General features: G+C 42.1%; 1 pseudogene; it reads left to right on the top strand.

The window, feature by feature from the left end:
• Positions 1-826: 826 nt before the first annotated feature.
• LOC119821890 lies at positions 827-16,461 on the top strand (annotated as a pseudogene).
• Positions 16,462-17,168: the final 707 nt, after the last annotated feature.

Raw genomic sequence — 17,168 nt, 5'->3', positions numbered from 1 at the left:
AGCCTTGCAATTCACAGGGGAGCCTGAACTGTTTGGATTTGAGGTTGGACACTGAGTGGGTTGGGACATGGCAGGGGCAACTATTGGGACATTGAACTGTCCGTGCTGAATTGCAGTCCTGCCAAAATGTCCCTGCAGAACACATTAGGGGATGCTAGGAGACCACAGTCACCACAGCCAGAGTGTCTGTCACTATGGTCCAAAGGGCACATACATGACATTCCCAAATAAACTCCCCAGGAACATGCAACAGTGAAGGGCCAAAGAGACTTGAGTGTCGGGTGAAGATCACATAGTTTCCCGACTGCAAAATTGTCCCTTCTGTCCTCTGTTGGGTACGTGGGAAAATTGTACAGTGTTTCACAGTGGTCCTCTGCACCTCTGTATTCCGTCTATATAACAACATGAAAACCTATCTCATCTGGGTGGTGGTGGCACACACCTTTAATCCCAGTATTCAGGATCCAGAGATAAGTAGACCTCTGGGAGTTTGAGGCTAGCCTGGTCTTCGAAGCAAGTTCCAGGACATCCAAAGCTACACAAAGAAACCCTATCTTGGAAAACAAAAACGTACAAACCAAAAGCCCCTTCTTTCTATCTCCAGAGATGGGACTATCGTGAGGCTTCCCACCGCTGGCAGAAGAGAGAACAAAGACCAGCCTGAAAACAAGTACAGGACCCAGCCAGGGGCAAGGGACCAACCTCAGCTTATCCTAGTGCCAACTCCCCAGTTCTGAACCCAGCTCCCTCCCCATTGGATGTTACCCCCATTGTGATTCCAGGGTCCTGGATTTCAGAACCCGGGCTGTGGCTCTCCTCTGTGACCATGGCAGTAAGTCCTTTCTCACACCAATCACTAAATAGTTGCCTTGTGGCCAGTGCTCAGGCCATGGGCCTCACTGCTCATGTGAGCCATGACCTCATGTGAGTCTTCAGGCTCACACCACCAGTCTCGGTGCAGGAGGCTATATCTAGGTTCCTCATGATGCCGAGGCTTGTGGGACGCCACAGGGCTGCAGGTCCTCTCACTATAAGGCATGCCCTGGGAGGAGTAGGCTTTATTCTTCTTCTTTACTAGACTGTGATATAGTAACCCGAGGCTGGGTATTTATGTAGAAAAAATACACCATTTTGAAAGCTCCAGTCCAAAATCCCATAGGCTCACCTTTCTAGCCTCTAGTGAGGACCCCTTGACTGCATGTGGCAAGGAACAGAACATAGCACCAGTCACGTGGTCAAATCAGTATGTGGGTGGTCTCCAGCATTCATAGGGGGCCCCTCTCAGCCAGTCTACAGCATTAGTCCTTCCTAGGCAATACCCCCATAACCTAATCACCTCCCAGTTGCTTCCACCCTTACAAATCCTCCAGTTAATCCTGTCACCACACTGGAGACCTTTCTATATAATTGCCTGACCTGTAGGATTATTTAGTATACCTGTAATGTGCTTTATATTATAATAAGCAAAAAAGCATTTCATTTTCTTAGACACATATGCTGGACTATTGTCTATCTTTATTTGTGTAGGTATACCCATGATGGCCATAACTTCCAATAAATGTGTGATTACCGAATCAGCCTTTTCTGAACTCAAGGCAGTTGCCCATTGAAAACCTAAATATGTGTCTATGGTATGGTGTACATATTTTAATTTGCCAAATTCCATAAAGAGGTACACATCGTTTGGCCTAATTTCATTCCTTTGAGTACCATTTGGATTACTCCCTGCAGGCAAGGGTGTTTGATTATAGAAAGAGCAAGTAGGACACCTCTTTATAACCTCCTTAGCTTGTTGCCATGTAATAGAAAACTCTTTAGACCTTCGCTATTGACATGATGTTTTTATGAAATTCAGAAGCCTACAACATACTTCCAATCAATAATTGATCAATTTCTGCATAACCATGTGCTAGAGGACCTGGCAGACCCGTATGGGATTGGATGTGTGTTAGGACAAAGCCTATTCCTGATTATGTCTTGCACCAGCATGAATAATGACGTCAATTTCATATCATCTGTTATAAATTCAGCACTTTCAAATATGCAAGGTAACTCTTTCTGCATGTTGTGAATCAGTAATTATATTGAGAGGTTCTCTAAAATCACTTAGTACTGTAAGAATGGCATATATTTCTGCCTTCTGGAAAGAATTATAAGGGTTTTGTTACACCTTACTTAATTCTTTTGATTTGCAACCTGCTTTCCCTGATTTATTTGCATCAGGATAAAATGTACTGGCTTTAGTTATTGGTGCATCAAGTACAATTCGGGGAAGAATCCAAGATATTCTCTTTATAAGGTTAGTCTATTGCTTTTGGGATAATTGCTATTAATTTCTCCCAAAAAGTTAGCACAAGCCCCTTTTCGGGGTACATTGTCTTCCCATAACCTTTTTATTTCATCAACAGTAAAAGGCACGATAATCTCTGCTGGATCTATACCTGCTAATTGACCAAGTCTCAATTTGCCTTTTATAATTAATTCAAAGAATTTTTCCACATAAGTTTTTAATTTTTTACTTGGGTCATGTGGTAAAAAGATCCATTCTAAGATAACATCATTCCTCTGCATTAATATACCTGTAGGAGAAATTCTGGAAGGAAATATGACTAGAATACAATCAAGATTTGGATTCACCCTATCCACATGTGCCTCTTGTAGTTTCTCCTCTACAATTATCAATTATTTTCTGCTTCAGCTGTTAATTCTCTGGAACTATTCAAGTTTTTATTATCATCTAAGGTTTTTCTTTAAATGAATCATTAGATCAGGTGTTATCACAACAGCTGGTTGTAGACTGGAAATGTCTCCTAGTAATCTTTGAAAGTTACTAAGAGTCCACAACTGGTCTCTCTGAATTTGTGCCTTTTGTGTTCTAATTTTCTGTAAACCTGTTCTGTAACCTAGGTAATTAAAAGAATCTCATCTTTGAATCTTTTCAGGAGCAATTTGTAATCCCCATTTAGGCAAGACTTCCTTTACTTCTTCAAACATCCTTTCTAAAGTATCTATATTTGAATCAGATAACAAAATGTCATTCATGTAATGGTAGATTACAGACTTAGGAAATTGCTTACAAATTACTTCCAATGGCTGACTGACAAAGCATTAGCCCAGAGTGGGGCTATTGAGCATTCCCTGTGGGAAGATGGTCCATTGATAACTTCTAGTAGGCTGAGAATTATTATAAGTATGCACTGTGAAGGCAAACTTTTCTCTGTCCTTTTCTTGTAATGGTATAGTGTAGAAACAATCCTTTACATCAATAATGATGAGAGGGCATCCCTTGGGTAACAGAGAAGGCAGAGGAATTCCAGATTGTAGAGGGCCTATCTATAGGTTGAATAATCTTGTTGATAGCCCTTAGATCTGTCACCATTCTCCATTTTCCAGATTTCTTTTTGACAACAAATACAGGAGAATTCCAAGGGCTGGTAGATTTTTCTATATGTTGAACATCTAGTTGCTCTTCTGCCAGCTGTTTAGAGCCTGCAACTTTTCCTCAGCTAGAGGCCACTGCTTAACCCATATTGGATTCTCAGTTAACCATTTTAAAGGTAGGGCTGTTGGTACCTCTGAAGATTTATCAATTGCTTTGTGTTCTTGTACAGCCCGAATGGCTGGTGTCTGTCATCTATAATATCTTCTAATATTTTCCTCAGAAACAAGGTTTTGGAGCTGCAGTAATGTTAGTCTGGGTATTCCATTGCTGCAATAGGTCACAACCCCACAAATTTACTGTGATATAGGCTATACATGGCCTTAGTCTTCCTATTTGCCCTTCTGACCCTATGCGTTCAACTCATCTCATGCTTTGTTTTATCTGAGGTAGGGTTCCAATTCCCAGGAACCAAACATCTACCTCTTGAAGAGAGAAACTCAGATGCCAACATTCTGGAGTAATGATACTTACATCTGAACCCATGTCTAATAAGCCTTCAATAAAAATGACATTAATACAAACTCTTAGTTTTGGTCTTTGATCGTTATGGAAGTCTGCCAAAATATACATTTCCTCTGTCCTACTGGAGTTTTTGACTCATCCTCCACATTTAACCAATCATTCAGACCAATATTGCTTTTTACAGCAGACATTGGACTTTTTAATTTTCTTGGTGAGACATGTTCTCCACTGTAACTGGGAATGACTGGACCACATTCATCATGAGGGCCTGCAAGAGGCACCCCCATGTTGTTTCCTGATAGTATCCAGTTGCCTTGTCTGTCTTTCATTGATGTCAGGGACCATTGTCCTAAAATATGATAGCAGGGACCATTGTCTTAAGGATGTTTGCAGAGAGCCTCACATTCCAACCATCTTAAGAACTGTTTGTTAACGGAACCCACCCTACATTCCAACTATCTTGAAAACTGATTGTTAATGGAATTACAAAAAGAATGTTTCTACTTACACCAGGGCTGTTTTCCTACTCCTGCAAAAGTTCCTTCCTACCCCCACCCCATTCAAGGGCTATATAAGCTGTAACCTTCACCCTAATAAATGAGAACTTGACAAATAGAATCTTGCTTGGTCTCGTTTCTCTCTCCAGCCCATGTTCTTTCAGGTAGCGGCCCCTTTAGAGGACCCTGAATAGCTGACCCACTGGCGGGGTACAGTGGCACCTAAACAGGGATCCTGAAGCACGGCCAACTATTGGACAAGGGAGGCACAGTCCCAGGATGAAGGAAAATAAGGTCCTGATCAGCTGTAGTACTCGGACAGGTCTGCAGGATGAGGTAGGTGCAGGTTCATTGTCATCTATAGACATGGGACAATCACTTTCAAAGGAAGAGAAATTCATACAAGAATTTCAACAGTCACTCAGGGAGAGAGAAGTAAGAGTTAAAAAAGAGATTTAGCTGAATTCTTTTGTTTTATTGATGAAAAATGCCCCTGGTTAATTTTAACCAGCTCAGGAATTCACCCCCAGACATGGGACAAGGTAGGGAAAGATCTTAGTAAAATGTTAAAAAATGGAGACCCTTTTCTCTCCCCATCCCCCCATCCCTCCATCTCCCCCCACCCCCATATTCCCATTTTTTTGTCCGGCAATCTTGTCTACTTCCAATATCCAGGAGGATAACTATATGTTTTTCTTTGGGTTCACCTTCTTATATAGCTTCTCTAGGATTTTTTATGAATTATAGGCTCGATGTCCTTTATTTATGGCTAGAAACCAATTATGAGTGAGTACATCCCATGTTCATCTTTTTGGGCCTGGGTTACCTCGCTCAGGATGGTGTTTTCTATTTCCATCCATTTGCATGCAAAATTCAAGATGTCATTGTTTTTTACCGCCGAGTAGTACTCTAATATGTATATATTCCACACTTTCTTCATCCATTAGTCGGAATGGGACTGATGGAACAGGGGACCAAACCGGACTCTCTGAATGTGGCTGACGGTGGAGGAGGACTGAGAAACCAAGGACAATGGCAATGAACATGAACTCTACAGCATGGACGGGCTCACTGTGAGCCTTGTCAGTTTGGTTGCTCACCTTCCTGGACTTAGGGGGAGCTGGGAGGACCTTGGACTAAACATAGTGAAGGGAACCCTGATGGCTCTTTGTCTTTGGAGAGGGGTGGAGTGGGGGTATGGGTGGAAGGGAGGGGAGAGAAGGGGGAGGAGAAGGGGAGGAGATGGAAATCTTGAATAAAAAAATGAGAAAAAAAAATGAGAAAAAAAAAATGGAGACCCTGTGCTGGAGGCTGTCCTCAGTTACTGGGCTCTTATTAGAGATATAGAATAGAGAAAGAAATGAAGAAAAGTGGGACAAAATTTAAATCGGGAGTAAAACTTTGTAAATAAGTTATAATTGGGATAAGGAAAAAGTATTCAGTTATATATGTTGGTAACTAAAAGGAGTAAGAATGGAGCAGGAACAATGGCAGAGTTATTGAGAATCAGTAAGCGTGATAGATGTAAAATTGCAACTTTTATTGCATGCTAAATAAATAAAAAAAGGTAAAAGAAAAATGATTTTTGGCCCAAGAATCAACAAGTTACCACTGAGATTGAGGAGCCACGTGCACATAGTCAGCTAACCTAACTCACCTGCAAGTAAAAGGCAAGCAGAAGCGAAAGTAAGTTTAGAGAGCAAATTTAACCTCACACAGTCTATAGAACAGAGGAGAGGATTCAAAAATTCTCCTAATTTTATGATTTACAAATTAAAATAAAAAAGATAGTTAAAAATCCGCCCGCCAGAGCTCGGGAAGGCAAAGGCAGTCTAACAGGCAAAGTGAGCCTGTGTCCTACCCCTTGCCGTGTGCAGCTTCAGCTAAAGGAAAAAGGACAGGTTTAAATTAAGGTAGCCTCTGAGATAAGCAGGTTAAACTGCTTCTTTTCCATTTCACAATTTTGCTTCTTTGTCAAAAATCTGCTGTTTGTAGGCAGGTGAATTTGTATCCAAGGTAGATTGATTTTAGTACTGTGGCTCTGTAGTAAAGTTTAAAGTCAGAGATTGTAATGCATTCTGAAGTTCCTTGATTGTACAGGATTTTAAGATTGTTTAGGCTTTCATGAGTTTTTATCTTTTCCTTATTAAGTTGAGGATTTAATAATTTAATAATAAGGATTTCCTTATTAAGTTTTGAGTTCTATGAGAAATTTTGCTATTAAATCTGTAGGTGAGTTCTGTGAGAAAAGTTGCTATAATTTTTAATGGACATTTACACTGAATCTGTAGATTGCTTTCAATGAGATTGTCATTTTTGCTGTGTTTCTTCTACTTTCCCCCCAAAATAGGAGATCTTTTTATTTTCTAATGTCTTAAATTTTTTTCTTAAAAGAGTTAAAGTTTTTCCATTTGTGTGGCCCACTCTTGGGTGGGAGTCGAGTTATCTCAGCTTGTGGTCCTTCCCTGCTGCCAGGTATTGCTTCAGGGTGGACTGCTGAGACTCAGACCTCTTATTAAATTTATCAAGGGCCAGAGTTATACTCTAACAAGTGATAATGGTTAAAAATAAAAAAAAAACATTTACCCCTTCACAAACAGAGATGACAGGATCCAAACTTCTGTCCTGCTTGATTAGAGTTACTCCAAGATATTTTGTGATATTTATGGCTATTTAAAAGGATGATGTCTCATTTATCCTAAATGTAAAAGAGAAACATTCAGGTTGTTTTCAGATTCTGGCTATGATAAAGTAATTCTGCTGTAAGCATAGCTGAGCACATGTCTTTATGGTATGGTTGAACAACTTTTGTATTTAGACCTAAAAGGGGTATTGCTGAGTTTTAAGGTAGATATTTGCCTAATTTTAAAAAATAACCATACTATGATCCAAAAGCGGCTGTGCCAGTTTGTACTTCCAGCAGTGGAGTTTTCTCTTTACCCACATTTTCTTAAGCATAAATTGTTTATTAATTTTTAATCTTGGTCATTTTTACAAGGATAAGATAAAATCTCAGAGTTTTGATTTGCATTTCTCTGATGGCTAAAGGATGTTATGTTTGAGCATTTTTAAGTGTCTCTCAGTCATTTTAAGTTCGTCTGTTGAGAGTTTTCAGTTTATGTCTGTAACAAATATTTTTATTGGATTAATTTTTTGATAACTAATTTCCTGAGTTCTTCATATGTTTTTGGAATAGGTTTATGATAAATAAAAATCTTTTCCCATTCTATAGGCTGATATTATGTTTGTTATACAAAAGTTTCTCAATTCAGGAGATCGAATTTATTGTTTCTCCCAATGTTTATGCCACTGAGGCTGTGTTTGAGATGCGGCAAAATGTACTTCTAATTTTTTTCTCTGTGAGGTTCAATGCAAGTTTTATATGTTGAGGCCTTTGACTCATTTAAACTTGGGTTTTGTACATGGAGATGGATGTGGATCTATCTTTATTCTTCTACATGTTGATGTCTAAGGAGGCCCACATCATTAGTTAAAATGCTTCCTTTTTCCATTTTCCTATCTGCTAGGTAGACTTGCAACTTAAGAGGAGAATAGCTTACAAACTTTTAATTAAAAATACAATGGTTATAAAGTCCTAGTTATAATATTCTTATGGGAGATATTGAGCCAATAGGTAAAATTCTTACAAAAACCAATGAGCCAATTTCCAATGGAGAGCTTAAGGGGGCTGCCTAACAGGTACTCAAGCAGATAAAATATACAATAATCAACAAGTACAGTATATTACAGCTATGGCAAGTGTGTGTATTAAGTGTAGGACTTATTCTACAACAGTTTTATGAAAAAGCAAAATGCTGTTTATGGCTAAACCTTCCCATTTTTGTCAATTAAGATATTAAAGTCTTAATTTGGAGCAGTAGCCTGTCTGGTACAAAAGAGCAGGATAAAATCTGGAAGATGGTTTGACAGAATATTGACTATGATCAATGTTTCTTATACTAAACAATAGATTAATTGATAACTTTAAGATAGATTCCTGGACAATTATTTTTGCTCAATTCAAAGGCCAGAATAATAATTTTTTCCCAGATGATCATTGCTACAATTCACACAACTGTATTTTGCTAATGTTATAGCTAAAAATCCCTTAACAGATTTTATACTAAATTTTACAAATGGCTCTTCCAATGGAAGAACTGCATATATGGTTAATAATAAAAAGAAATTGTGGAGCGTATCAAGGCTCCTTGAAATCAACTTATAAAAGTTACAAACAGATCCTGATGCAAACAGATCTGACATGATGACACCAAGCTGACCTTTACTAAGGCAAGGTAAAAAAAGGCCCTTGCAATGCATTAAAAAAGACCCGACCTATATATATTTGGGGTTGAGGATATGTTTGTGCCTTGTTTCACAGAAAGAAAATAAAGCTGGACCTGATACTGTCGTAGCTGCAATCACCCCATAAAGGAGTTCGAGGAGAAATGAGTTGGAGAGGAAGCCTTATCCAGTCTTCCCTACCCCCACAGAGAGAAGTGCCTGATAGCAGGACCTGCTATGCCACTCTACACGTCCTGCCTCCAGAGATTCAGCTGAGATAATTGCCAAGATGTGCTTCAGGTAGCTGAATCCAGCTCACCCCGCCCAGGAATCCCACCTGCCTGGAAGCACAAGGCTGAGATGCTTCCAGACCTGAGACGCAGACACAGATGCCCTGCTGAGATGACCTGACCATGGCGACTACAATTTTCTGCAGTTTGAATCCTGTTTGCTTTGGAGCTAAGATGCAGACTAAACATCTGACTGTTTTAATCTTTGGGACACAAAACTCTTTTTGATTAAAATCTTAACTCCTCTTCACTTAAGAAGGGGAAAGATCGGGGTTATAACTGTTGCTCAGAGACTGGAATTGGTAGTGTTTTGATATAACAATGTCTGTCATTGTACTCTTACTGGAATTGACCTAATGATATTTGTAACTGCTTATAGATGTTGGGAAAAGTTTGACACACCCTGTAAAATGTTTGGGTTTAAAATTTTTGGCAAGCAGCACTCGTAATTTTAGGTTGGAGTAGGCACTTAGGAAGGAGTATATACCATAGGCCAGACTAAAAGGTGAATACTGGGTTTGGAAGGTGCCCTTTCTTCTTGTCCAGAGATGGAGTCATTGGTGTCCAAATTATATCTTTTACTCAATCTATACGAGATACCTTTTATTTTAGAAGCTCCTCGCAGTCTTTTCATTAATAATTCACGCAGAGGCCCAACAACGGGAATATTGTGGAACCCTCCCCTGAACAGCACATCATACAGAGGCCGTACAGGCCGGCTCAACATGGCATGATGTCAGGGGATGAGGATTGCCCTCCACATAGCCTAAGACAGGGACCCTGTGGTCAAAGACCTGCTTACTTTGGTTTTGCTAGACACCTTTTTGAGGAGCTTCAAGGACGGGCAGCTGGTGGCAGGACCTACCCCCAACCTAAGACAGGGTCCTGGGAACCCTAGGATGGGTAAGGGGGAAAAACCTGGTCCCCACTCGACATAGACAGGAGCCCTCATCGCAGGCCATCATTAAGGGCCAAACTCAAAAATAACTAATACTACCCATAAGACACCCCTCTGTTCCCAGGAGAGGAAAAGAGACTCCACCACTCAAGAGGAGGGTCCTCCTTGTCCCAGTCCCTTCTCCTCTAGGTCTGACAACATGGTTAGACTCTGACCGGTGCTCTCCACTTATTAGCTGCCTGCCATAATAAAAGAAAGGGGGATTTGTCAGGGACCATTGTCCTAAAATATGATAGCAGGGACCATTGTCTTAAGAATGTTTGCAGAGAGCCTCACATTCCAACCATCTTAAGAACTGTTTGTTAACGGAACCTGCTTTACATTCCAACTATCTGTTAACGGAACCCGCCCTACATACCAACTATCTTGAAAACTGATTGTTAACGGAATCACAAAAAGAATGTTTCCGCTTACACCAGGGGTGATTTGCTACTCCGGCAAAAGTTCCTTCCTACCCCCACCCCATTCAAGGGCTATATAAGCTGTAACCTTCACCTTAATAAATGAGACCTTGACAAATAGAATCTTGCTTGGTCTCGTTTCTCTCTCCAGCCCATGTTCTTTCAGGTAGCGCCTCTTCAGGAACCCTGAATAGCTGACCTGGTGGCAGGGTACACATTGACCTACATTCATCTGTCCAATTTTAGCCTTTGCCACACCTCCAACATACACCAGAAGGCTGAGTCCTATTTTTGTCATTCTCAGAAAAGGTATTATCTCTAGGAATCCATTGTCTACAGTCCCTTCTCATATGTCCCATTCTACCACAATTAAAACATTGGTATTTTGATGTCTTCTCTTACCATTGGAAATTGCTTCTCCTACCCACACCTCGTACCATAATCAAGTCTCTCGACATTCATTGTATGCAGGACCCATTCATCCATGGGTGCTGATTTGATCTTTAAAGGCCCAAGGATCCTTTTGCACTAAATGTTGGCATTCTCATAAACCAAAGAATCAATTATGATACATCTAGCTGCTGGGTCAGTTACCCCTATTTGTACAGCCCTAGGTAGTCTTTGCAAAAAGTCACTAAAAGGTTCTCTCTCACCCTGCTTAACACTAAGATAAGATTAAGCTCTTTTTCCTGGTTCCTGAATCCTATTCCTAGCATTTAAAGCTCTAGTTACATAGAGCCAGGTTGTGGTCATCATAAAGAGCTTGATCCTTTTGATCAGAGTAAGGTCCTTTACGTACAATTTGATCTAGGGAAATCTCAAGTCCATTAGCTTTTTCTTGTGGCTCTAAAATTCTTGCCTCCTCTTCAAAAAAATACCTGAAAGTAATTGCTGTCCTCTTTCTAAGACTGCTGAGATTAACTGAGCCCAATCTTGGAGTGTTGCTTTGTTAGTGAAATCCCAGGTTTTGACCATCTCCCTAACAAAGGACGGATGTAGTCTGTAAGCTACAATTGCTTCTTTAATTTCCTTTAAATCAGTCATAAGTATGGGCTCCCATGTATATTCTTTGACAACCTTAGGGTACTTGGGGCCAGATACTTTTTCTGTTGTTATTACTGGAAAGGCAGTCAGAACTCTGGGGAGGCTATCCTGGAGATTTTTACATACTGACAAGGTTAAATTTTGCCTTTGTACCTTTTGTTCCTGGTCGTCAAATTTGATAATTTCCTCAATTTTTTCAAATCTGTTTACCATTGTCTTTTGTAGTGTCTGGATTTCCTGTCCAGTGTTCTGCTGTATTGTGCTCATTGGTGATTCCAAGCTATGAAGTCTGTCCAGTAGAGATAATGTCTCATCCTTGATCATAATCTTTATAGCATAAATATTACCTTCCCGTAGAGGCATTGTATCAGTCAATCTGTCATACCCCTTTGACAAAGTCCTATTAATACATTCAACAGTGTGAATTCTCTCAAATAATGTTTCGGTACCCACTGTCATTGATTGGGTTTTATGTGCCAAATCATCTGTTTCCTTCTCCAGACTGCTTAATCTTCCATTAAATAAAGTCGTGTACGTCTTCAGATATCCAAACTCTTTTTGAGAAACATGGTTTCAGTCTGCAAAGATTGCACCATTTCTAAAAATTTCTCATTCTTATCCCTATTGTCAAGCCATTTTTTAGGAAAACAACATTGAGGACAAAACTAGTCCCCAGAATTAAGATTAATGATGTATAAGGGACATCATTTAAGTCTTGTAAAACCTTGTGCATGCTGTAGGAAAAGAGGTTATTTAAACCTTTGATGGTTAGGTTTTATAACATATTGCCCTTTTATTTATTTATTTATTTATTTATTTATTTACTTATTTTGAGACAGGGTTTCTCTGTAGTTTTTTTGGAGCCTGTCCTGGAACTAGCTCTTGTAGACCAGGCTGGCCTTGAACTAACAGAGATCCGCCTGGCTCTGCCTCCCAAGTGCTGCGATTAAAGGCATGCACCACCACCGCCCGGCCCATATTGCCCTTTTAAATAAGCAACTTATGATCTATTTTTAGGATATTAAATCTTACCTGTGGTTTCATTAGCTGGATTAGGTGCAATAACTATTACCTACCAGTAGGTGTCAGAGGCCACCTATAAAACTGACCCAGGGGGACATAGCTGGGAATGATAGTTCACATGGCAGATCTGAAATCTGATTTTATAGCGAAATGCTGAAAGATAAATCATGGACTGTGTGCGCTGCGGATGTCTTTAGAGCAGTAGAATAGGCGAATGCAAACAAATTGATAGAAAGTCACAGAACAGCTGGCTCAGACCACAGCAGCTGGCATCTCACCCAGATTTCTGCAGTGCACCCTGGCCAGAGGCAAACAGTAGGGTGTGGAGAGACTTGAAGCCAATCCGAGGAGTGAAAAGAGAAAATATAAAGAATTGCTGCTGATTCATAGCAAGAAAAGCCACTGTGTGAGATTCTATATTGAACTTCTGGCTCCATGCACAAGCCGCGGCCAGCTGAGGCAGGGTACACGCTATGCCAGGAGGAGTCCAAGCTGACAGCAGGCAGCCAAGGGGGGCGGTCTAAAACCAAACGCTGGGCACCAGATGAAGGTGTAAGTCACAAAACAATCCAACACCAGTTTGGAATTAATTATGATTAATAAAAAAGTTGTTTATTTAAGTAGAAAAACCTAAAAATCACTTTCCTAGACAACAGCCCTCAGAGAAACCAGGAACAGAGTCTAGCAGCCAAAAGCTGGGGCCAGAAGCAAGAGAGTGGGAGCAAGGCTACCACTGCCTTTTTTTATTTATTTTTATTAAAAATTTCCGCCTCCTCCCCGCCTCCCATTTACCTCCCTCCCCTCTCCCCTTCCCCCCTCTCTCCTGTCCAAAGAGCAGTAAGGGTTCCCTGCCCTGTGGGAAGTCCAAGTTCCTCCCCCCTCCATCCAGGTCCAGGAAGGTGAGCATCCAAACAGGCTAGCCCCCCCCCCCCAAGCCAGTATGCATAGTAGGATCCAAATCCAGTGTCATTGTCCTTGGCTTCTCAGCAGCCCTCATTGTCTGCCATGTTCAGGGAGTCTGATTTTATCTCATGCTTTTTCAGTCCCAGTCCAGCTGGGCTTGGTAAACTCCAAATAGATCAGCCCCACCATCTCAGTGAATGGGAGCACTCCTCGCAGTCCAGACTTCCTTGCTCATGTTTTCCCTCCTTCTGCTCCTCATTTGGGCCTTGGGAGCTCAGTCCTGTGCACCAATGTGTGGCTCTGTCTTTATCTCCATCCATCGCCAGATGAAGGTTCCCTCACAGTCCTGACTTTCTTTCTCATGTTCTCCCTCCTTCTGCTCCTCATTTGGGCCTTGGGAGCTCAGTCCTGTGCTCCAATGTGGGGCTCTGTCATTTTCTCCATCCATCGCCAGGTGAAGGTTCTATGGTGATTTGCAAGATATTCATCAGTATGGCTATAGGATCTGGCCTTTTCCGGCTCCCTCTCCTCAGCTGTCCACGGAACTAGCTGGGGGCATCTCCCTGGATACCCGGGAACCCCTCTAGAGTCAAGTCTCTTAACAACCCTAAGATGGCTCCCTTAATTAGGATATATGTTTCCCTGCTCCCATATCCACCCTTCCTATATCCCAAGCATCCCATTCCCCCCCAGCTCTCCCTATCCCCCCCCTTCATGCTTTTCTCTCCCCATCTCCCCTTACCTCCAGCCCACCCCACCCCCAAGTTCCCAATTTTTACCTGGCAATCTTGTCTACTTCCAATATCCAGGAGGATAACTATATGTTTTTTTTTTGGGTTTACCTTCTTATTATCTTCTCAAGGATCATGAATTATAGGCTCGATGTCCTTTATTTATGGCTAGAAACCGATTATGAGTGAGTACATCCCATGTTCATCTTTTTGGGTCTGGGTTACCTCACTCAGAATAGTACTCTAATATGTCCATTAAAGGACGCCAGCAGTGTGCTGTTGTAATCAAACACAGAGTGGTGAGAAATACACTGATCCTTTCGAACTCGGCTGGAGGGACTTGAAAGTCTGTATGAAGACATTAGAAAGGAGCTGTGCATTTCCACCAAAGAACTGCAGGACTTGTCCCAATACTAACTACTTTGATAGCAAAGGAAAAGTCTTTAGACTGGTTATTGTGTTGCTAATGGAGCGAGCGTGTAACATTCATCATAATGACTCCCGAGATGTACAAGCCAGCCAGCGTGCCATAGCCTTAATTGCAGAAATGATCCACACTACTAGTCTGGTTCACAATGACATTATTGGCGATGCAAGTTCTCGAAGAGGAAAACATACAGTTAATAAAATATGGGGTGAAAAAAGAAGGTTGTTCTTGCCAAAGATTTAATTCTTTCTGCAGCTGCCATAGCTCTGGCATGGATTGGAAACACAGCTGTTATATCTATTTTAACCCGAGTTATTGAATGTTTGGTGCATGGTGAATTTCTTCAGCTAGGGTCAAAAGAAAATGAGAATGGAAGGATTGCCCACTACCTTGGAAAGACCTTCAAGAAGATGGACAGTCTGAGAGCCAACAGTTGTAAAGTGGTTTCTGTCCTGGGCTGCCCCGACCCACTGCTGCATGAGATTGCCTATCAGTGTGGGAAAAATGTTAGAATAGCTTTTCAGCTCATAGGCAACGTATTGGACTTTACCTCCTGCTCTGACCAGATGGGCAAGCCAATATCTGCAGACCTGAAGCTAGGTTTAGCCGCTGGCCCTGTCCTGTTTGTTAGCCAGCAGCTCCCAGAAATGAATGCTATGCTAACATTCTGGCGGGTGGGTTTGCCAGGGGATATGGACAAAACCTGATGATATGTCTTACAGAGTGATGGTGTGCCACAGACAACCTGCCTCGCACAGCTCAGTGCCGTGGCTTGGATGTCAGATGCTGAAAGTTCCGGAAGGTAATCCTGACTCTTTCTGATCCCAGATGATTCTGGCTCTACATGTTGGATTAAACAACTGAGAAGCAGGAGGGGCAGTAGCTAAGGTCAGCCTGGGGCAAGTCCCCAGAGAGTTGTGTGGGAGGGGAGCACATGTGTTTTAGTGGGGACAAACTACCAGTCACTTGTGTGCTCCTCTTCCATGGACCACTGACATCTGACACCTGCAAACTCACAGAAGGCTAGGACACCATCTATCTAAGACCAGGCCTACCAAATCAATCAGTTGCCAATTATCAGAGAAGCCCAGGATTCTTAGTTTTTGTAGAACTTTGTGATTAAGTCCAAGGGTCTATACATGCTGGGCAACATGAGAGCTGAGTAGGCCCAAATCAGAGAAGCAGTAAGTTTTCCAATCTTAAGAAAGAAGCATGGCAGAATAGTCTTCTGTGTCTCACATGGGGAGTGAAGGGGCTAGGCACCGTGTCTCCATAGCCCCAAGACTACCCTTAGCTCCTGCAGAGGCAGGGAGCCCCCTTCAGAAGCACGGTCCAGCCAGATGCTTGTGAGTTGGAGTCCTAGACATCAGGCCTTAGTCTGTACCAGATGGTCTCCTCTTGTGCTGTTTGGTTTGGATATGGTTTCCTTGTTTCCCCCAAGAGTTCATATGCTGGAACTCTTGGTTCCCAGTGTGGTGACAGGAGAAATGGGGGGATGTACAAGGGGGAAGACAACTGGGAGGTGATTAGGCTGTGTTGCCCTGGGAAGGGACTAATGCTGTAGACTGGATGAGAGGGGCCCCCTATGAATGCTGGAGACCACCCACACAGTGACTTGACCACGTGACTGGTGCTATGTTTTGTTCCTTGACACATGCAGTCAAGGGCTCCTCACTAGAGGCTAAAAAAGGTGAGCCTATGTGATTTTAGACTGGAGCCTTCAAAATGGTGTATTTTTTCTTTATGATTGCCCAGCCTCAGGTTACTATATCACAGCTGTATAAAGAAGAAGAATAAAGCCTACTCCTCCCAGGGCATGCCCTATAGTGAGAGGACCTGCAGCCCTTGGGCGTCTCACAAGTCTTGGCATCATGAGGAACCTAGATACAGCCTCCTGTGTGGAGACTGTTGGTGTGAGCCTGAAGACTCACATGAGGTCATGGCTCACATGAGCAGTAAGGCCCATGACCTGAGCACTGGCCACAAGGCAACTATTTAGTGATTGGTGTGAGAAAGGACTTATTGCCATGGTCACAGAGGAGAGCCACAGCATGGGTTCTGAAATCCAGGGCCATAGGTCTGCAATGGGTGTAATAGCCAATGGGGAGGGAGCTAGGTTCAGAACTGGGGAGCTGGCACTAGGATAAGCTGAAGTTGGTCCCTTGGCCGGGTCCTGTACTTGTTTTCAGGCTAGTCTTTTGTTCTCTCTTCTGCCAGGGGTGGGAAGCCTCATGGCAACGCCAGCTCTGGAGACAGGGAGGAGTTTTTTGTTTGTTTTTATTTTTTTGAGACAAGGTTTCTCTGTGTAGCTTTTGATGTTCTGGGACTTGCCTTGAAGACCAGGCTAGCCTCAAACTCATAGAGATCTACTTATCTCTGGATCTTGAATACTGGGATTAAAGGTCTGTGCCACCACCACCCAGATAAGATAGGTTTTCTTGTAGAAGGAGCTGCGGGCAGGCCTGCTTTTCATCCCGCCTGGCTCCCGGCTGCCTGGCTAGCTTATGCCCCGAAATAACAATACACAAATTGTATTCTTTTAAACACAGCTTGGCCCATTAGCTCTAGCCTCTTACTGGCTAACTCTCACATCTTGATTAACCCATTTCTATTAATCTGTGTAGCACCACGAGGTGGTGACTTACTGGGAAAGATTCTAGCCTACATCCGTCTCGGATCGGAGAATCATGGAGTCTGCCTCACTGC

The sequence above is a fragment of the Arvicola amphibius genome, chromosome 8 (assembly GCF_903992535.2).
Source record: "Arvicola amphibius chromosome 8, mArvAmp1.2, whole genome shotgun sequence".
Taxonomy (NCBI): Eukaryota; Metazoa; Chordata; class Mammalia; order Rodentia; family Cricetidae; genus Arvicola; species Arvicola amphibius.
Note: the sequence above shows the minus strand (reverse complement) of the source record. Positions and strands in the feature narration are given on the sequence as shown.